This window comes from Lepeophtheirus salmonis, chromosome 13 (assembly GCF_016086655.4).
Source record: "Lepeophtheirus salmonis chromosome 13, UVic_Lsal_1.4, whole genome shotgun sequence".
Taxonomy (NCBI): Eukaryota; Metazoa; Arthropoda; class Copepoda; order Siphonostomatoida; family Caligidae; genus Lepeophtheirus; species Lepeophtheirus salmonis.
In genome coordinates this window covers 275,291-289,683 of record NC_052143.2, presented here as the reverse complement: position 1 = coordinate 289,683, position 14,393 = coordinate 275,291, and the positions used below count along the sequence as shown (strand labels likewise).

Sequence of the window (14,393 nt, the reverse complement as noted above, 5' to 3'; positions counted from 1 at the left end):
AAAAAAGGATTGGGATGGGGGAGAAATAAAAACTTTCATAAGTTTTAATTAAAAATTCATTTTCTTTAGAAGTAATACCTTAATGAATTACTTCTTTTCATAGAGTTATTGGAATACATTTTTTGTACATACATCTATTTTCTTCCCTTCCAAACAATGATTTATTTACCTGTATTCATTACAAAAAATAATCATCATAAAACGAATGAACCGACTATGAGCTTATCCAACATGAGTATAATTTTATTACCTAAAGTCATCATTTGAAAATGTAAAAATAGGTTGAAGGAAAAAAAAAAAAAAAAAAAAAAAGAAACTTAGTAGCATTTAGAAAGCCTTTTTTAACTCTCTTTCTCTCTCTCTCTCTCTTTTCATGGGTTAATGGAGTCTCATATTTCTTACAAAGATATACAATTACATATATGTAGAGTCTTGATTGAAATATATATGTATAACATTGATCGAATTGATAAATATCTATTTAGATGAGAGATTCAGAAAGAGGGGAAGAAAGGAAAGACACAAAATATACTAAGAGCTTGGGAAAAAAATTATGTTGCAAGCATACATAACAAATGGGCTAAAAAGTCTCAGCCCTAAAATACAAAAAACACAGATGTATTTTATTCAAAATTAGCTTTTTTTTATCCAATTTATGGAAAGGACTTCCATTACAGTTTTCAAGCCAATATTTTGCATGTAAGGAAGGTATTTTTTCCCATCAAAAAGCAGCGTAATTATTTTTTGATCCATTGTTTTGCAAATAACTGAAGTAGAGTCACAATTAGCACAATAACTCAGAAATTATTGAAGAGTTTGTCATTAAATTTTGACAGCTGTCTTTTGAAGAGTGCTACTAACTAAATATAAGTGAATTAAAAAATAGCTTCATCTAAATGTAAAACCCAGAGCTTTTCAGTCCATGTTTTTTACAGAGAAAATATTGAATTTGACGATTACTAAATATTTAATGATTTGTTATTTATTGTATGTAATCACATATATAATGGATTGCAAAAAAAAATAATTTCGTATTGTTCGCTTTATTTTAATGCTCTATAAGAAGTATTACAATCATCCAATTTGAGCAAAGTATGCCCTGTTCTGTTCGATAACTTGTTGCCAACGATAATCCAACTTCATAATGCCCTTCTCGTGGAAGCCCTTGTCCCAATTGGCGAAAAACTCGTATAACCAATTAGCACAGGCCTCTATGGAGGCTAAATTTGTACACTCAAGCATTTCGGAGGGTACATAAACAGGATGTAGTCACTTGATGCAAGGTCTGGGCTGTAAGATGGATGACTAAGAACTTCCCATACGAGCTACCGGTGCTTCTTGCGCGTCATCAAATATATGTGGGGCCTGGTGTTGTGTCAATGATGTCTTGATGTCTCTTATTCCCAACGCTGGCCGTTTCTATTCGATTACCACCTTCAAACGACCGAGTTGTTAACAGTTTACAGTGGAGGTCAAAATTGAGCAGAGAAAAAAAAAAATACTCGCACCACTGTTGTGAAATACGAACCGAAAGAGTATCGGCCCTGAATAAATCACAAATTTTCTTGTTCACTCTTGGTGCGTTTTTCTCTTTCAGGAAGCAAAAATGTAAAATATGGCGAATTTCTTCCTTTGAGACCTCCATACTCGACGCACAATAATTCACGACTGCACCGACCAACCCAAATACTGTCTATGGCCGTATTCAATCACACCTTAACAACACTTTATCGTAAGTGACCAATAATGAACAAGATATACGAAGTTACTTTTTCTCCAAGGATGACCCCAATAGAACTGGTAATTATTTGATAACAACGATGGACGAGTAATTAAAGGATCCTTGTAAAATCATAGCAATTCTGGGACCTGTTTTACAATGGCGGTTTAGTTATAGCAGCGTTTCTGAAAGGGGGTGCCACCAAAAAGTACGCATTTGGATATATAATCATTTTATAAATAAATATTTAAATGAATTAATCCAGTCTTTTAATAATACTTTTAGATAAATAAATTTATACAATTAACGTAAAAATCTGTCATATTGCTTTATCATTTAACCGCAAAAGTATATTTAATTTCACAAAGCGTTAGGAACAATCATTATGGATCGTTTTTTTAAAAGAAAATCCCTACCAGAACAGGACATGATGGACTCTGAAATGGATACTCAGCCTATTTGATGCAGATCATTTGAATTCTCCTAATCTTATTTTTGGGTTCTTGTGTTGTTGTATTGCTTGAGGTGTGAAGCAAATTTTTGTGGGACTTTGTAACCTTTTTTTTAGAGATAAACTTATTATGATTTACAACTCCTCCAAATAAAATGTCCTTTTAATCATATTTGACTGTGAGATGACTTACTATCTTACGCATTTTTGAAAGTTGTCCTGACTTTAAAAAGTTTGAGAAACGCTGAATTCAAAGATCCTTATTAGATATTAATGTTGTTCGATATACAGGTACTATAGAGGTAGTACAGGGGTACTGACACCTTTTAAATGGTATTACATATACTCAATTGATTGAAGAAATGGTTCTGCAACATCATACACAAATTGTGGATGACTTAAGACCCTGATTTCTGAGACAGAAAAAATAATACTCTATAAACAAAATAGAAATTAACGTTTATATGGTCATCAAATTTCTGAGCTAGTCTCATACCCCAAACAAAAATCCGGCGTATGACCCTGTCAGTGCATGGAAACTGCATTTAAAGCTATTTTGGTATAATAAAAAGCATTATTAGACATGCAGGTCCACAAACTTCCACTAATGGTTACAGACTACATGTATTTTTTTTAGGGAAAGGGTCTTGAAAAAGTTTTTAAATAATAAGTTTTCTATTAGAATTACGAAGGGTCCTTTAAAGATTTTTAAGGGAGAACAACTTTTATTAAAACCACGACATGTGGATCGTTACCCAAGGATAAGTTGATAAGTTAATTAAAAGATTTCTTTAAGAGCTTCAGTCTTTTAAGTACTTTTCTAAATGATGATTCATTTAGCGAATCCCTGTTAGATCTAAGAGTTATCGACCAAGTATCTTTGGAGAAAGTACATTTTATACCATTTATATTAGTTATTCAAACCTTTTAACCTTTTTTGTGGCCTTTATTTAATGTTTGTGCAATGAATCAAGCCTATAAAGTAACCAATAATAAAAGAGTAAATTTTTGATGTTTTGTAGAAAAGAGGTTTTAAAGTTTGGAATTTTAGCTTTCAAAGGATATTTATTTTGATCAAATCAGACAACAACCAATGTTTGAAATGGAAGTAAAAGGAATACCAGTTGCTGACTTATTCAGTACCGGAATACCAGCACACTCTCTTTTTGATAGTGACCCATTAGTAAAGGAACTTGTTTACGAGATAAATAAAAAGATCAAGAATGGAGAAAGTCTGGAGAGGATGTGAGACAGTAGAGGGCAGTAAAAAGTGAGGACTGATGAGTTTTTGTAGCCATTGGGGGAGATCATCGAAGACAATTCAACACGGATAATGAAAAACTTTCTTTGGAGTTGAGTGGATCAGAGGTAAAGTGGAGAACCTTGGTATGACATCATATATCAGAATGTAATGTCAGCTACTTAGTGTTCCGAAAAGGGATTCAATTAATAATTAAATAATTATTTATGGGTAATCAAACTAACATTTGACTCAAGAATGATACTTTGTTTCTTCCTGTTATAAAACCACCAAAGTGTTATGCTTATTTAAATTAAACAACATATTTTTTCATTCAAAACTTGTTCATTGAGACGGTGAGTGATTTATACAAATATGTAAAACCCTATATTTATTTATTTAAACAATAAATCTGGTTCTCAATTTGAGGCTTTCCACATCTAAGGTGAACATATGTCTACCTAATGTTTTTTCACATCTCATGTTATGGAAGAAATATACTTTTAGTAGCATTGATGGTATTAGTTCAGAATGATTCTTAGAAAGGAAAATTTACGTAATACTCCCCCCTTAAACGAGCTTAACTCTTATTTCTTAAGATAATTTATTGTGCATAAATAATTAAATGGAGTAGTTATAACTTGTATTTTCTATTGATTGAGATTGAAGAGGAAAGGTTAAAGAAAATGTATATTTGTAAAAAAAAAAATTCTTAGAAAATTGTTTTTTTAATCCATCATTAAGACGTTTGAAATGTTTTTTTTTTTTTTTTTTTTTTTTGCAGTATAATGTATATATATAATATGTTTGTAGAATCTCAACTCTCTGTTTTATAATATATTCTATAAAAATTTATTTACAAATGAAATTTGTTAAAGTTTATTTACAAATGAAATTTGTTAAAGTTTATTTACAAATGAAATTTGTTAAAGTTTATTTACAAATTTATAATATAAAAACAATCTTACCGAAGCTGTCCAAGTTCTATTTATCAAATCCCGTACAAAATTCCACGGAATAGACAAAAGTCTAGAATATTATACATGTATCAATAGAAAATATGAAACTTGCGTATTATATTTATATATATTTATTTAGTACCAACATTCACAATTAAAAAAAGTAATGATGTTAAGTCCTCTGTGGATGAAACAAAACTCTTGGTGAAAAAAAATGTATAGAAGTGGTAGGAGTTGCACAAGGAACCGAAAAATATGGTTACTTTAAAGAAGAAGAAAAAGTTTTATTTTTTTGATCGAGAGAAGGGAGAAGCGGCATTTTATCGTGTAAAAAGAAATACCGCGAAAGCAGCGTGTGACAAAAAAAAAAGAAAAAAAAAGGAAGGAAGGGGAAGAAAAAGGAGAAGAAAACGAGCACGAACAATTGTTGAGCTCTCCCCCGCACGCCTTCACTACTAAAAAAGAAAATGGCTCTCTTCCTTAGCTTTTTCTTCTTCCTTCCCTTCTCTCCAACGAATAAATACATAAATTTCGCTTGTTGCACATGTTTTTTTGTCTAATTATATTCCTTTTTAACAAAATACACTGGTGTTTTTATCTGTACTCCTCCATTTTAATTAGAATAATACCCATCTTTAACAGAGAATCAAATTACTTTTACAATACTTTCAAAAGGTTATATATGAAGGAACTTGACTCGAGCATATAAGGACATAATTAAGAGTTCTTTACTATCAATATATTAAATCATATACTATCCAGCCTTGATTGTTTATATTCTAGATTCAACAATACTTTCCATAGAATCTAACTCTAAGGGAATGTAATAAAATGGCTAAAAATGACATTTGAATATGAAAATATGAGATAGATGAAGAAAATGTCGAAATACAATAAATAGTGAATAAAATACAACTCACTGTGAGATGCTTCGTTACCTATTCTAAAGACCGGAGGATGTCCTCAAATCCTTATGCTATTTTTAAAATATCTAGCAATTCATAGGAGTATTTTAATATTACCAGACTTGAACTTGTAATATCTAGTTTTTGATAGTGGCTAGATCCTATAAGTATATAAATGAATAGTCTAGGCAAATTGTGTGTATTTTTAGCTGCTTTTTTGGAACTGAAATGTAAAGAATGAAACCTCCTTTTCTGTTGAATTCAACTATACTCAACACCTGATTGAACATTCGTGTGTGCTCATAAAATATGGAGAGTACGCTTGATGATCTATTGCAGAGTTATTATTGTAAGTACTTGATGGGCACATGCCCAAATTGGAATTTATGTTTATTTTCTTCCTCTCAAAATGGATCATAGGAGATCTAATGAAACGTGAGGATAGCTTATCCGCTGTCCTGCTAAACATTCTTCGAATTGTGAGGTTTACCCGTTGCATGTTGATTTTCAGATTTTTTTTTTAACATGCCAAAAATACACACGATTTCCATAACTACAGATGCAATGTCTTTACCTATCAACAGGGGGGTACGGGGGTAGGGATAAAAGCAAATTCAATTTTAGCACTACTTTTAAGATGTAAGATCATAGTTTAAATACTTTAGAAAAATAATTTTTTATTTCCGGTCAAACTGCAAACTCCAAAAATACTTTTTCTTAAAAATGCTCATTTCTTCAAATTTTAATGTAGTTTATTTATTTTTTTAGACATATTTATCAGGTATTTGTATTGTAGAGGATAATTTTATTTATATTTGATGAATATAGATGTAATTTATACTACAAGTTCCACCAACTTTTTGCTGTATTTTTTTAAGGATGTGTGTATTAAGATTAAATAATATTTCATCAATATAATTTATAAATATCTATTTGTTTTATAAATTAAACATATTTCGTTTAATAATTATTTATGTAAAAAATTCATCATCAAAGGAGGGGGGGGGGGGCCCATATCTATTCACTGTTGTATGTTTTATATTGTATGAGGAAGATACGAATGCATGAATGATCCAAAGACTGTTCAATCCAACAATAGTACCAACTTTCTCAGAAAAAAAAAAAAAGTAAAAGTCGATACTCATCAAGGAAAAGGGAAAGTATGTAAAATGTGTTTATATTTGTACATCGCATCACCTCAGTAAACATATATATATATATGGATGACAGTTGATACGTTGTGTTTTATGCTTTTTATCTTTTCGGGAGATATATATTTTGTATGTACACTTTTACAATAACATTCTACAAAAACTTTTGTTACCAAAAAAAAAAAAAAAAAAAAAAAAATGGTGTAATGTATATTTAATGTAAAAAAGGATAAAGAGTTCATATTACTTTATTTTCATTATTTTTAAAGTACTTTCATTTTTGTAAAATATAGTTACTACTTTATTTGAAAAAAAACAAAAACTACAAAGAATGGTACTTCTGCAAATCATGGAGCTAACTCATTAAAAAATATATATATACAGAATACACATATTAGGCACAATTGATCAGATTGTCAATCTTTGAATAAACAATGAGTAGTGCAAATCAAATAAATAACATATCATCATTCATAAATAAATATATTAGGTACAGGTTACAGTGTGCACAAGGAAATCGTACAGTTTCTGATATTAAGAATTAAATCAACTTGATTAAGAACAACATGTTAATACTGGGTGGTCCGTAGTTACAAAACAAAACAAACTTGAGTACACTAGCTTACGTAGAAGTCGAGAAAATGACACTTGAATGTCATCGATGTATTACCATTTGCATGCTGGGCGTCAAAGGACCACTGTGTACGCCATCAGCAAGTCCGAAACGTTGGAAAGGCCAAAGATTTCTGTCAAATAGGGCAAATTGGATCCAAATGAGTCAAAGAAAACAATCTAGGCCAATCCCCTCAAGTTAACTCCCTTAACTACATGGATGCATGTCGAGAGAAAGGCCTGCAGTATCTTTCATCTGAACACCAAGTCCCTCAAAGTCATTGTCAGCCAACATTGAGACAACATGACAGAAGACTACATCTGTAGCGGGTGCCAAACCTTCCAGAGCCGCCTGGAAGCCATCATTACCGCTAAGGGTGGCCATATTAATTATTAAGAGAGCTAAGGCACATATATTTATAGTATTACTTTTGTTGAAATTCTAATGTAAATTAATAAATTAGATCGTTTTGAAGTTTAAAATCCAAAGTGTTCAAATTTTAATGGACCACCCAGTAGTATCAGGAGTATTTTTTTATTATAGATATAACTTATTATATCAACATTTATTTATCAAAATGTGAACCTTCTGCGCCACCGTGGTCTCCAGTGTGGGCCTAAACGGTCTTGCACATTTTGATGACGTAGTCATTGTACATGTCAGCCCACTTCTTCTCAACAGATACCTTCAAGAAATCAACTTTTAGGTGGGGGACTTTTGAAGCTTTGCTCTCCACAAAGCTATATTCTATGGTTATCTGTCCGGTGACGAGGCGGCCACAAGTGTGGAGACCAGAGGGTTTCCTTGCTCTGAGATTGAGTTGTTATGGCCCGATGCCGAATTTTGTTGCCTGTAGTAATCACTGTCTGGGTAGTTGACAACCAACCAGTGCTTCACAACCTCTTTCCTCATCTCTTGGTACTCCTTGGCTTTAATTTCAAAGGTCACACTAGTCAAGAAGTCTTCAGTGATAATCTTTTTGTGTCCTCAATTTCTTTTTTTCCTGTAGATAATCGCCGTTGTTAATTAGTCTTCGGACCATACGTACAAGCTCAACCGAGCAAATTACAATGTCTGCAGCCTCCTTCATAGAATGATGGGCACGGAGAATATTTACGATCCGTTGTCCTTTTGCGTCCATTACACACTTTGTGGTCCATTGAAATCTGAATACTTACTAATGCAATAAATAATTAAAGTTGAGTAATTGAAATTAGCTCATATTTCGATATATTAAAGCATAAACAATTACTTACAGAACAAAAGAAACCTAGACTCATTAAGTTAAGTACAAGTCGATAAAATTACACTTGAACGTGATTGGAAAATTCCCATTCGCGCACTCCAAGCAGTTGAGCGTATCCAGGACCACCGTCTACGCCATCAGCAAGTTCAGACCGTGGGAGAGAAAGAAGGGCTCTCTCAAAATGGCTAACCGGGTCCCGGATGAGTTAAAGAAAAGAACACAGGCTAAACTCCTCAAGTCCATAAGGACAGATCAGAGTATCAAGAGAGCTACCAAAAAAGTGAGTGGAAAGAGCATTTTGAGGGGGGAGAGGCCATTTTGACACCAGCAATGAAAGAACTCCATTTTGTTATTCAATAAATTATATCTTGTTAAAGTTTAAAATTCAATGTGCACAGATTTTAATATACCACTTGGTACAGTCTATGAAAACGGATAAATTTATATAAACTTTGATTTAATAACTCAATATCCATTGCAAGCAATAATGTCTTGATAGAGCTCTAAATGGCGCAGTACGATTTACTTACGCTTACTTCATATAATTAATCTTTTGTATTAACAACAGAGTCATAATTAATATTTAAAATATATGGATATTTATTCTGATTTAATGATCCTACATATGAGCCACCAAGTGGGGACCTTTTTATCTAAATATATATACAATACAGAAGGCTTATTAGTATTATTATTGTGCTCTCAATCATAATATTAATTATTGATTAGATAATTATAGTCACAAAATTATGTACATACAAATATTGTATATTTATATAGCGTAGGGAATTGTTAATCCTTAGCATTGATTGTAGTTGGCAAACTCAACAATGTTTTCAAATATTTTCCCAAGGCTGTTGATATCATTATTTTACCATTCGTTAGGAAATAATATGTTTGTATAAAATGCGTGTGCTCATGAAAGACAAGAAGTAACCCTGATGATTTGATAGGGCGTTATCCGTGTAAGTCCCTTGGGCTATAATTGATGATTGGTGGTAGAGTAATTTCCCCATGTCCTTCATAATTTTCATTCTCGTTAAAACTCCTGTTTGAAAACAATATAAACAGCTTAAAAAGGAAAACTGTATACACATTTGATTCTACTCGCAAAACGCATGTGAGATTTAATAAACATGAAATCATGGCTATTGCTTAGTTCTAAAATATCTATATGATATACTTCAATGAGCACTATATACAGTGAACTCTATATAAACACTGTATGCTGCATGCAAAATGCATGCAAGGTTTCATTAATATGACTATATTGTTATTTCTTAGATCAAAAATTATTATATTCCAGAAATACATTCATAGATACAGAAGGACAAACAACAAAGGTTTGCTTTATTAATTTAGACTAATAGTCACTGATCAATTGCTTCTTCTTCTTCTTTTTTTACATCTTTATAAAAAAAAATTAAGAATTTATAACCTTTAATTCACTCCTTATAACGGTTTTAAGTCTCAACACTAAATGAAAATGTGAAATAAAATTTCTTGATAATTCTTTTATAAGATCACAACCAAACAATATTTATAACTCTCTAAGAACGCAATATCAGCATTTAAATAAATTTGGTAAAGCACATAAGTTATAACCCAGTAGAAAGAGAAACGCACATGAAGTTTTTTTCTTTCAAAAATGGGCTCTTAATGACTTTGGAGGACCAAAAGAATATCATAAGAACATGCTGGATTATTTTATTTGTCTATTTGCTAAATTTCAGATTGATCTGGTCGATTTTTTTGGATTCCATGTATGATAATACCAAAAACAGACTTATACGAAATATACTAGTCTATATAAAAGAAATTGTTGGGTGGGGATTCATAAGCTTATAGGGGGTTAAACGCACACCCCCAAATAGGGGCTAGCGATCCCACTATTAATGATATCATGGGTTAAGTAAAGAGTTATGATTGTTTTTTCAACTTATTTAGACGATAAAATTAACATAAGTAGCTAAGCTCAGCCTTATGCAAATGCTTTCAAACGGTTTTCTGGATAATCTTCAGTTATTGGATAATAAAATAAGTACTCACATACCACTCCAAGTAGACGATTTCAATTATTTTATCAACATTTTCGCGGTTTGCCCTACCAGAGCTGGCGTTCGACGTTCGTATTACCAGAACGGAATCGTTGAAACACCACTTTGCTGCTTCATTCGATAGTGTTTTGAGTCCATTAACTGCACAATTTTTTGGGGCACCTTCTCCGCCTTTTCATTTTGGTCGTAGTGATATTGAAAATGTATCGAATTCTCTCTCTTTTTTTTAACTTTCATTTTGGAACGTTGTAACAGACAACTGCTTTCACCAATCACAAAGCTATAATTTATCTTTATTTTAAATGTATGCTGAACTTTTACGCATACTTTACGCTTTTTTGATCCAATATATCAATCATGAGGTATAGCTCACTAAAGACATCTATCGAAAAAGGCTCAAAACTTTTTACTATACCTAATATATCTGCATAAAAGGATACATTCCACATGAAGTAGACGCCTTAACTCCATAATTTATAGAGTTGTTCCTTGTGCATAAAAATTGAATTTAAACCATCCTTACTCCTTCAGAATCCAAAAATGTATTTTCTATTTCACTTCACCCCTCCCCCAAAAATAACCCCCTTCAAATATTGCTTTAATATATGCATGGGAGTTTTTTATACACTTTTTTATTGTCTTTAAGCTAAACTTTTGTAAATTTATGATATTATTTATTCAAAAAAATATGTACAATTCTGTATATTATTTAAATTTAATTTTCTTGCATTTATATACATATGTATGGGGATATACGTTAGAGTGGGTCGAGAATTAAAATTTGTTGAGAGTATAGGAAAATTTCAAATATCACGAATGCCTATTATACAGAGTGCTCTATTAAAGTCTAAATACTTGGATTTTAAACTCCAACTAAATATAATTTATTAATAAACAATAGAATTTCAACAAAATTAATACTATAAATAGATGTGTGTCCGAGCTCTCTTAATTATTTATATAGCTGCATTTAGTGGCAATAATAGCTTTCAAGTGGGTATGAAAGGCCTAACATCCACTGTGGATGTAGTCATATGTCATGGTGTTCTAACACTGACTGGCAGTGGCTTTGAGGCTTTGGATGATAGACACTGCAGGCCTTCCCTTCGACATGTAACAAAAGGTGTAGTCAAGGGAGTTGACATCTGGGCTGTAGGGGGTGGGGCGTGGTTGCAAAAGTGTCAAAAGACTCATTCAAAATAGTCTTACCAAAGAAGCGATGGATTTCACAAGGCTCTTTCCAACCACTTTTTTAGTAGGTATCTAGAAAGTAGAAAGTCTAGTGTAAAACCCGAAATCTCTTGTATTGCCCCTCATGGACTATTTTCTTTAACTCTTCCGGGCTCCATTTGGATTTTTAGAAAGAACCCTTCTTCTTCTCCATCGTTACGGACTTGCTGACGACATAGGCGTAGTCCTGAAGATGTCTAACTTCTTGGAGTGCCCAAATAGAAATTCGTCGATCACGTTCAAGTGTCATTTTCTCTACTTGTGTTTTGTTTTGTAGCTAATTGCATATGTTTTAATATATCATAAAATGAATTACTTTCAGTCACTCAACCTTAATTAATTATATAATTAGTAAGAGTTCTGATTTCAATGGACCATCCGGTAAGCAAAATTTCAGAACGGATGAAATAATTATTGACGTTGAAACATAAACTACAGTATTTCGTGGATTTTTAAAGATTTTATTCGTTAATGATTATCAATTATGGTCAGATACTGGATTCTTGAAGAATAATTTTCGAATTTTGATGATATATAGTCATCAAATAATTTTGTATTTATTGAAAAGAATGTAACTTTGACAACTCAAATTTTCTGTTGAATATTGTAAGATTTTATTTGTATGTATTCAGAGAGAAATTATTAATATTTCAATTTCTTCTAACATTATAATTATTAATCGTCATTATTGTTGTTCAGGCCTTATTTATTTGGTACAGTCCTGTCTTCGTCGTCAAGGACAAATTTTTATCAGAGTTAGGACTGTTGTGTAGGACTGAAATTAACCATTTGAGTCTGAACGTGTGGGGAATAAAGTCCTAAATAAAGACTAATTCAACACTAATCATCAATACCTAATAAATAGTCACTCTTTATAAAAGTAAGTAATTTTGTATTATGTTAGAGTAAGCCGCTTACATCCATTATATAAAAATACTAGTGGTAGTACCCGGCATTGCGCGGACATATTAAACGTTGATATGATATCTAACCGCCCTGAGTAGTACTCTATCATTGTATCACCGTGGTGGCTGACAGTAGATTTGGGGACCTCTTTGCTTAGATGACGGAGACTGTAGGCTCTTAAATTGAATCTAAGAAATGATACCATTTACATACTTTTTCACAATGATAAATTTAATCAGTGTTACTTTTTGAAGACTTAATTTACGATAATTGGCAAGATTTTTTTGCAAAAGTAAATAATTTTCACTCAATTCATTCTAACTCAATCAACTCACTTCATATTTCATCTCATATACACATAATGTAACATCCTTTTAGATTGAAGGAAGCAAGAGTTAATGTTATTTTAAATAACCAGGAGTAACACTGTGTGTAATTTATTAAATAATTTTTAAGAATTTACGTATTGGGGAACCTCTAAAATATACTCCAATTAATTCATATTTTACACAAATTATTTGTATACCTATACAAAACTTTCCCAATACCCTGATTTCAAAATTCGAAAAGTTGATCAAATCCCCCAAAACAACCCACCCTAATATATATGTATAAGTATCTCAATATTTAGACAGGAAAAGGCTTTTCATGATATATTGATACACATAAATACAAAGGTATAGTTATTTTATTTTTCTGCTTTCTTGAAATTGATGTTTGTTATTAAAAAATATTTTTCATTTTTTTAAATTTAATTAATTTTTTGTGAGTTGAAGCTTTTTTCCTTACTTTTTCTTTTTTATTATTACTCTGTTCGTTTATTTCCATGATTAATCACCGCTAAGATGAAGGAGACATGTCTAAGTCAATGAGACGTAAAAAGAAAATAAATTAAGTACCTTGATTTTTATCTAGAACTAGCAAAGGGTTATCCGGTTTTGCAAATACAAAAAAGTTATGGGGAATTTTGTGGTCGAAAAAATAACTCTCTATAACTGGTTAATTTTTGCAAATACATATATTATTTAATAAAATGTTCTGTAAATTAAAAATAAAACGTCAAAATGTTAGGGGAAATTAGTTGATGTCCATAGTGCATCGTGTGACGTTTGTTGAAAAAAAGGGGAAATTATTAAGAAAATGAAAGATATTATAGTTAAACATCAATTTTTATTGATTAAATTTATATGGAAACGAATATTTATAAATTTTAAAAAAATACTAAAGTCAATTTTCACCAATTTTTTGTTTTGTTAATAACTTTTTTTAAATGCAAAAATAAACAATTGTAATTAATAGAAAGCCAACTCCCTTAAATAATTTCATTGTGTATTTCCCTGAGATGGTTGACTTCCTAAATGATAACGTCTTGTGAAAAAACTATTTTAACCACTAAATTTTCTTTTAATATCAGGTTTAAACTAGAATCCCCAAAAATAAAACGTATTGAATTACATGATAAATAGTTGAAAGATCCTAATAAAAGTGTAATTTAAATTGTGAATCCTTTATAAAGCTATTTCATCCAATTTGCAAAGTAAATATATATTCAAATGTTAAAAAAAAAACTTATAAGAATATAAAATATTGAGTGAAAAGAAATCCTTATTATTAAAATAGTCTGAACAAAACGAGTTTCGGGTTTCAAGAAGACATATTCCATTTTTTGTTTGATTTATATATTATGCATAAATAAATAAACTAGAGCAATTGTGTTGGTTATTATTTTTTTTACAAAATGAAATAGACCCATGATTCAAATCCTTGCCATATCTTGCTAAACAATCCATTAATCAAGTTTAGTAATCTTTGTTCAACAAATTAATAGATTTACATAAAAGTATCCTTTTATTTCAGACAAAAATTATGTACTGGTTTTTTTTTTTTTATTAAACAAATCCATCAATCCAAACCT

The 14,393-nt window shown here is 31.0% G+C and overlaps 1 protein-coding gene across 1 annotated transcript in view; it reads right to left on the bottom strand.

Moving 5' to 3' along the window:
- The window catches only part of LOC121127986 (neo-calmodulin), a 107,265-nt gene extending 102,629 nt beyond the window's left edge, over positions 1–4,636 (bottom strand). Inside the window, exon 1 of the mRNA XM_040723565.2 lies at positions 4,380–4,636. The gene's annotated coding sequence lies outside the window, so the exon portion shown is untranslated. The remainder of the gene's footprint in view (positions 1–4,379) is intronic.
- Positions 4,637–14,393: the final 9,757 nt, after the last annotated feature.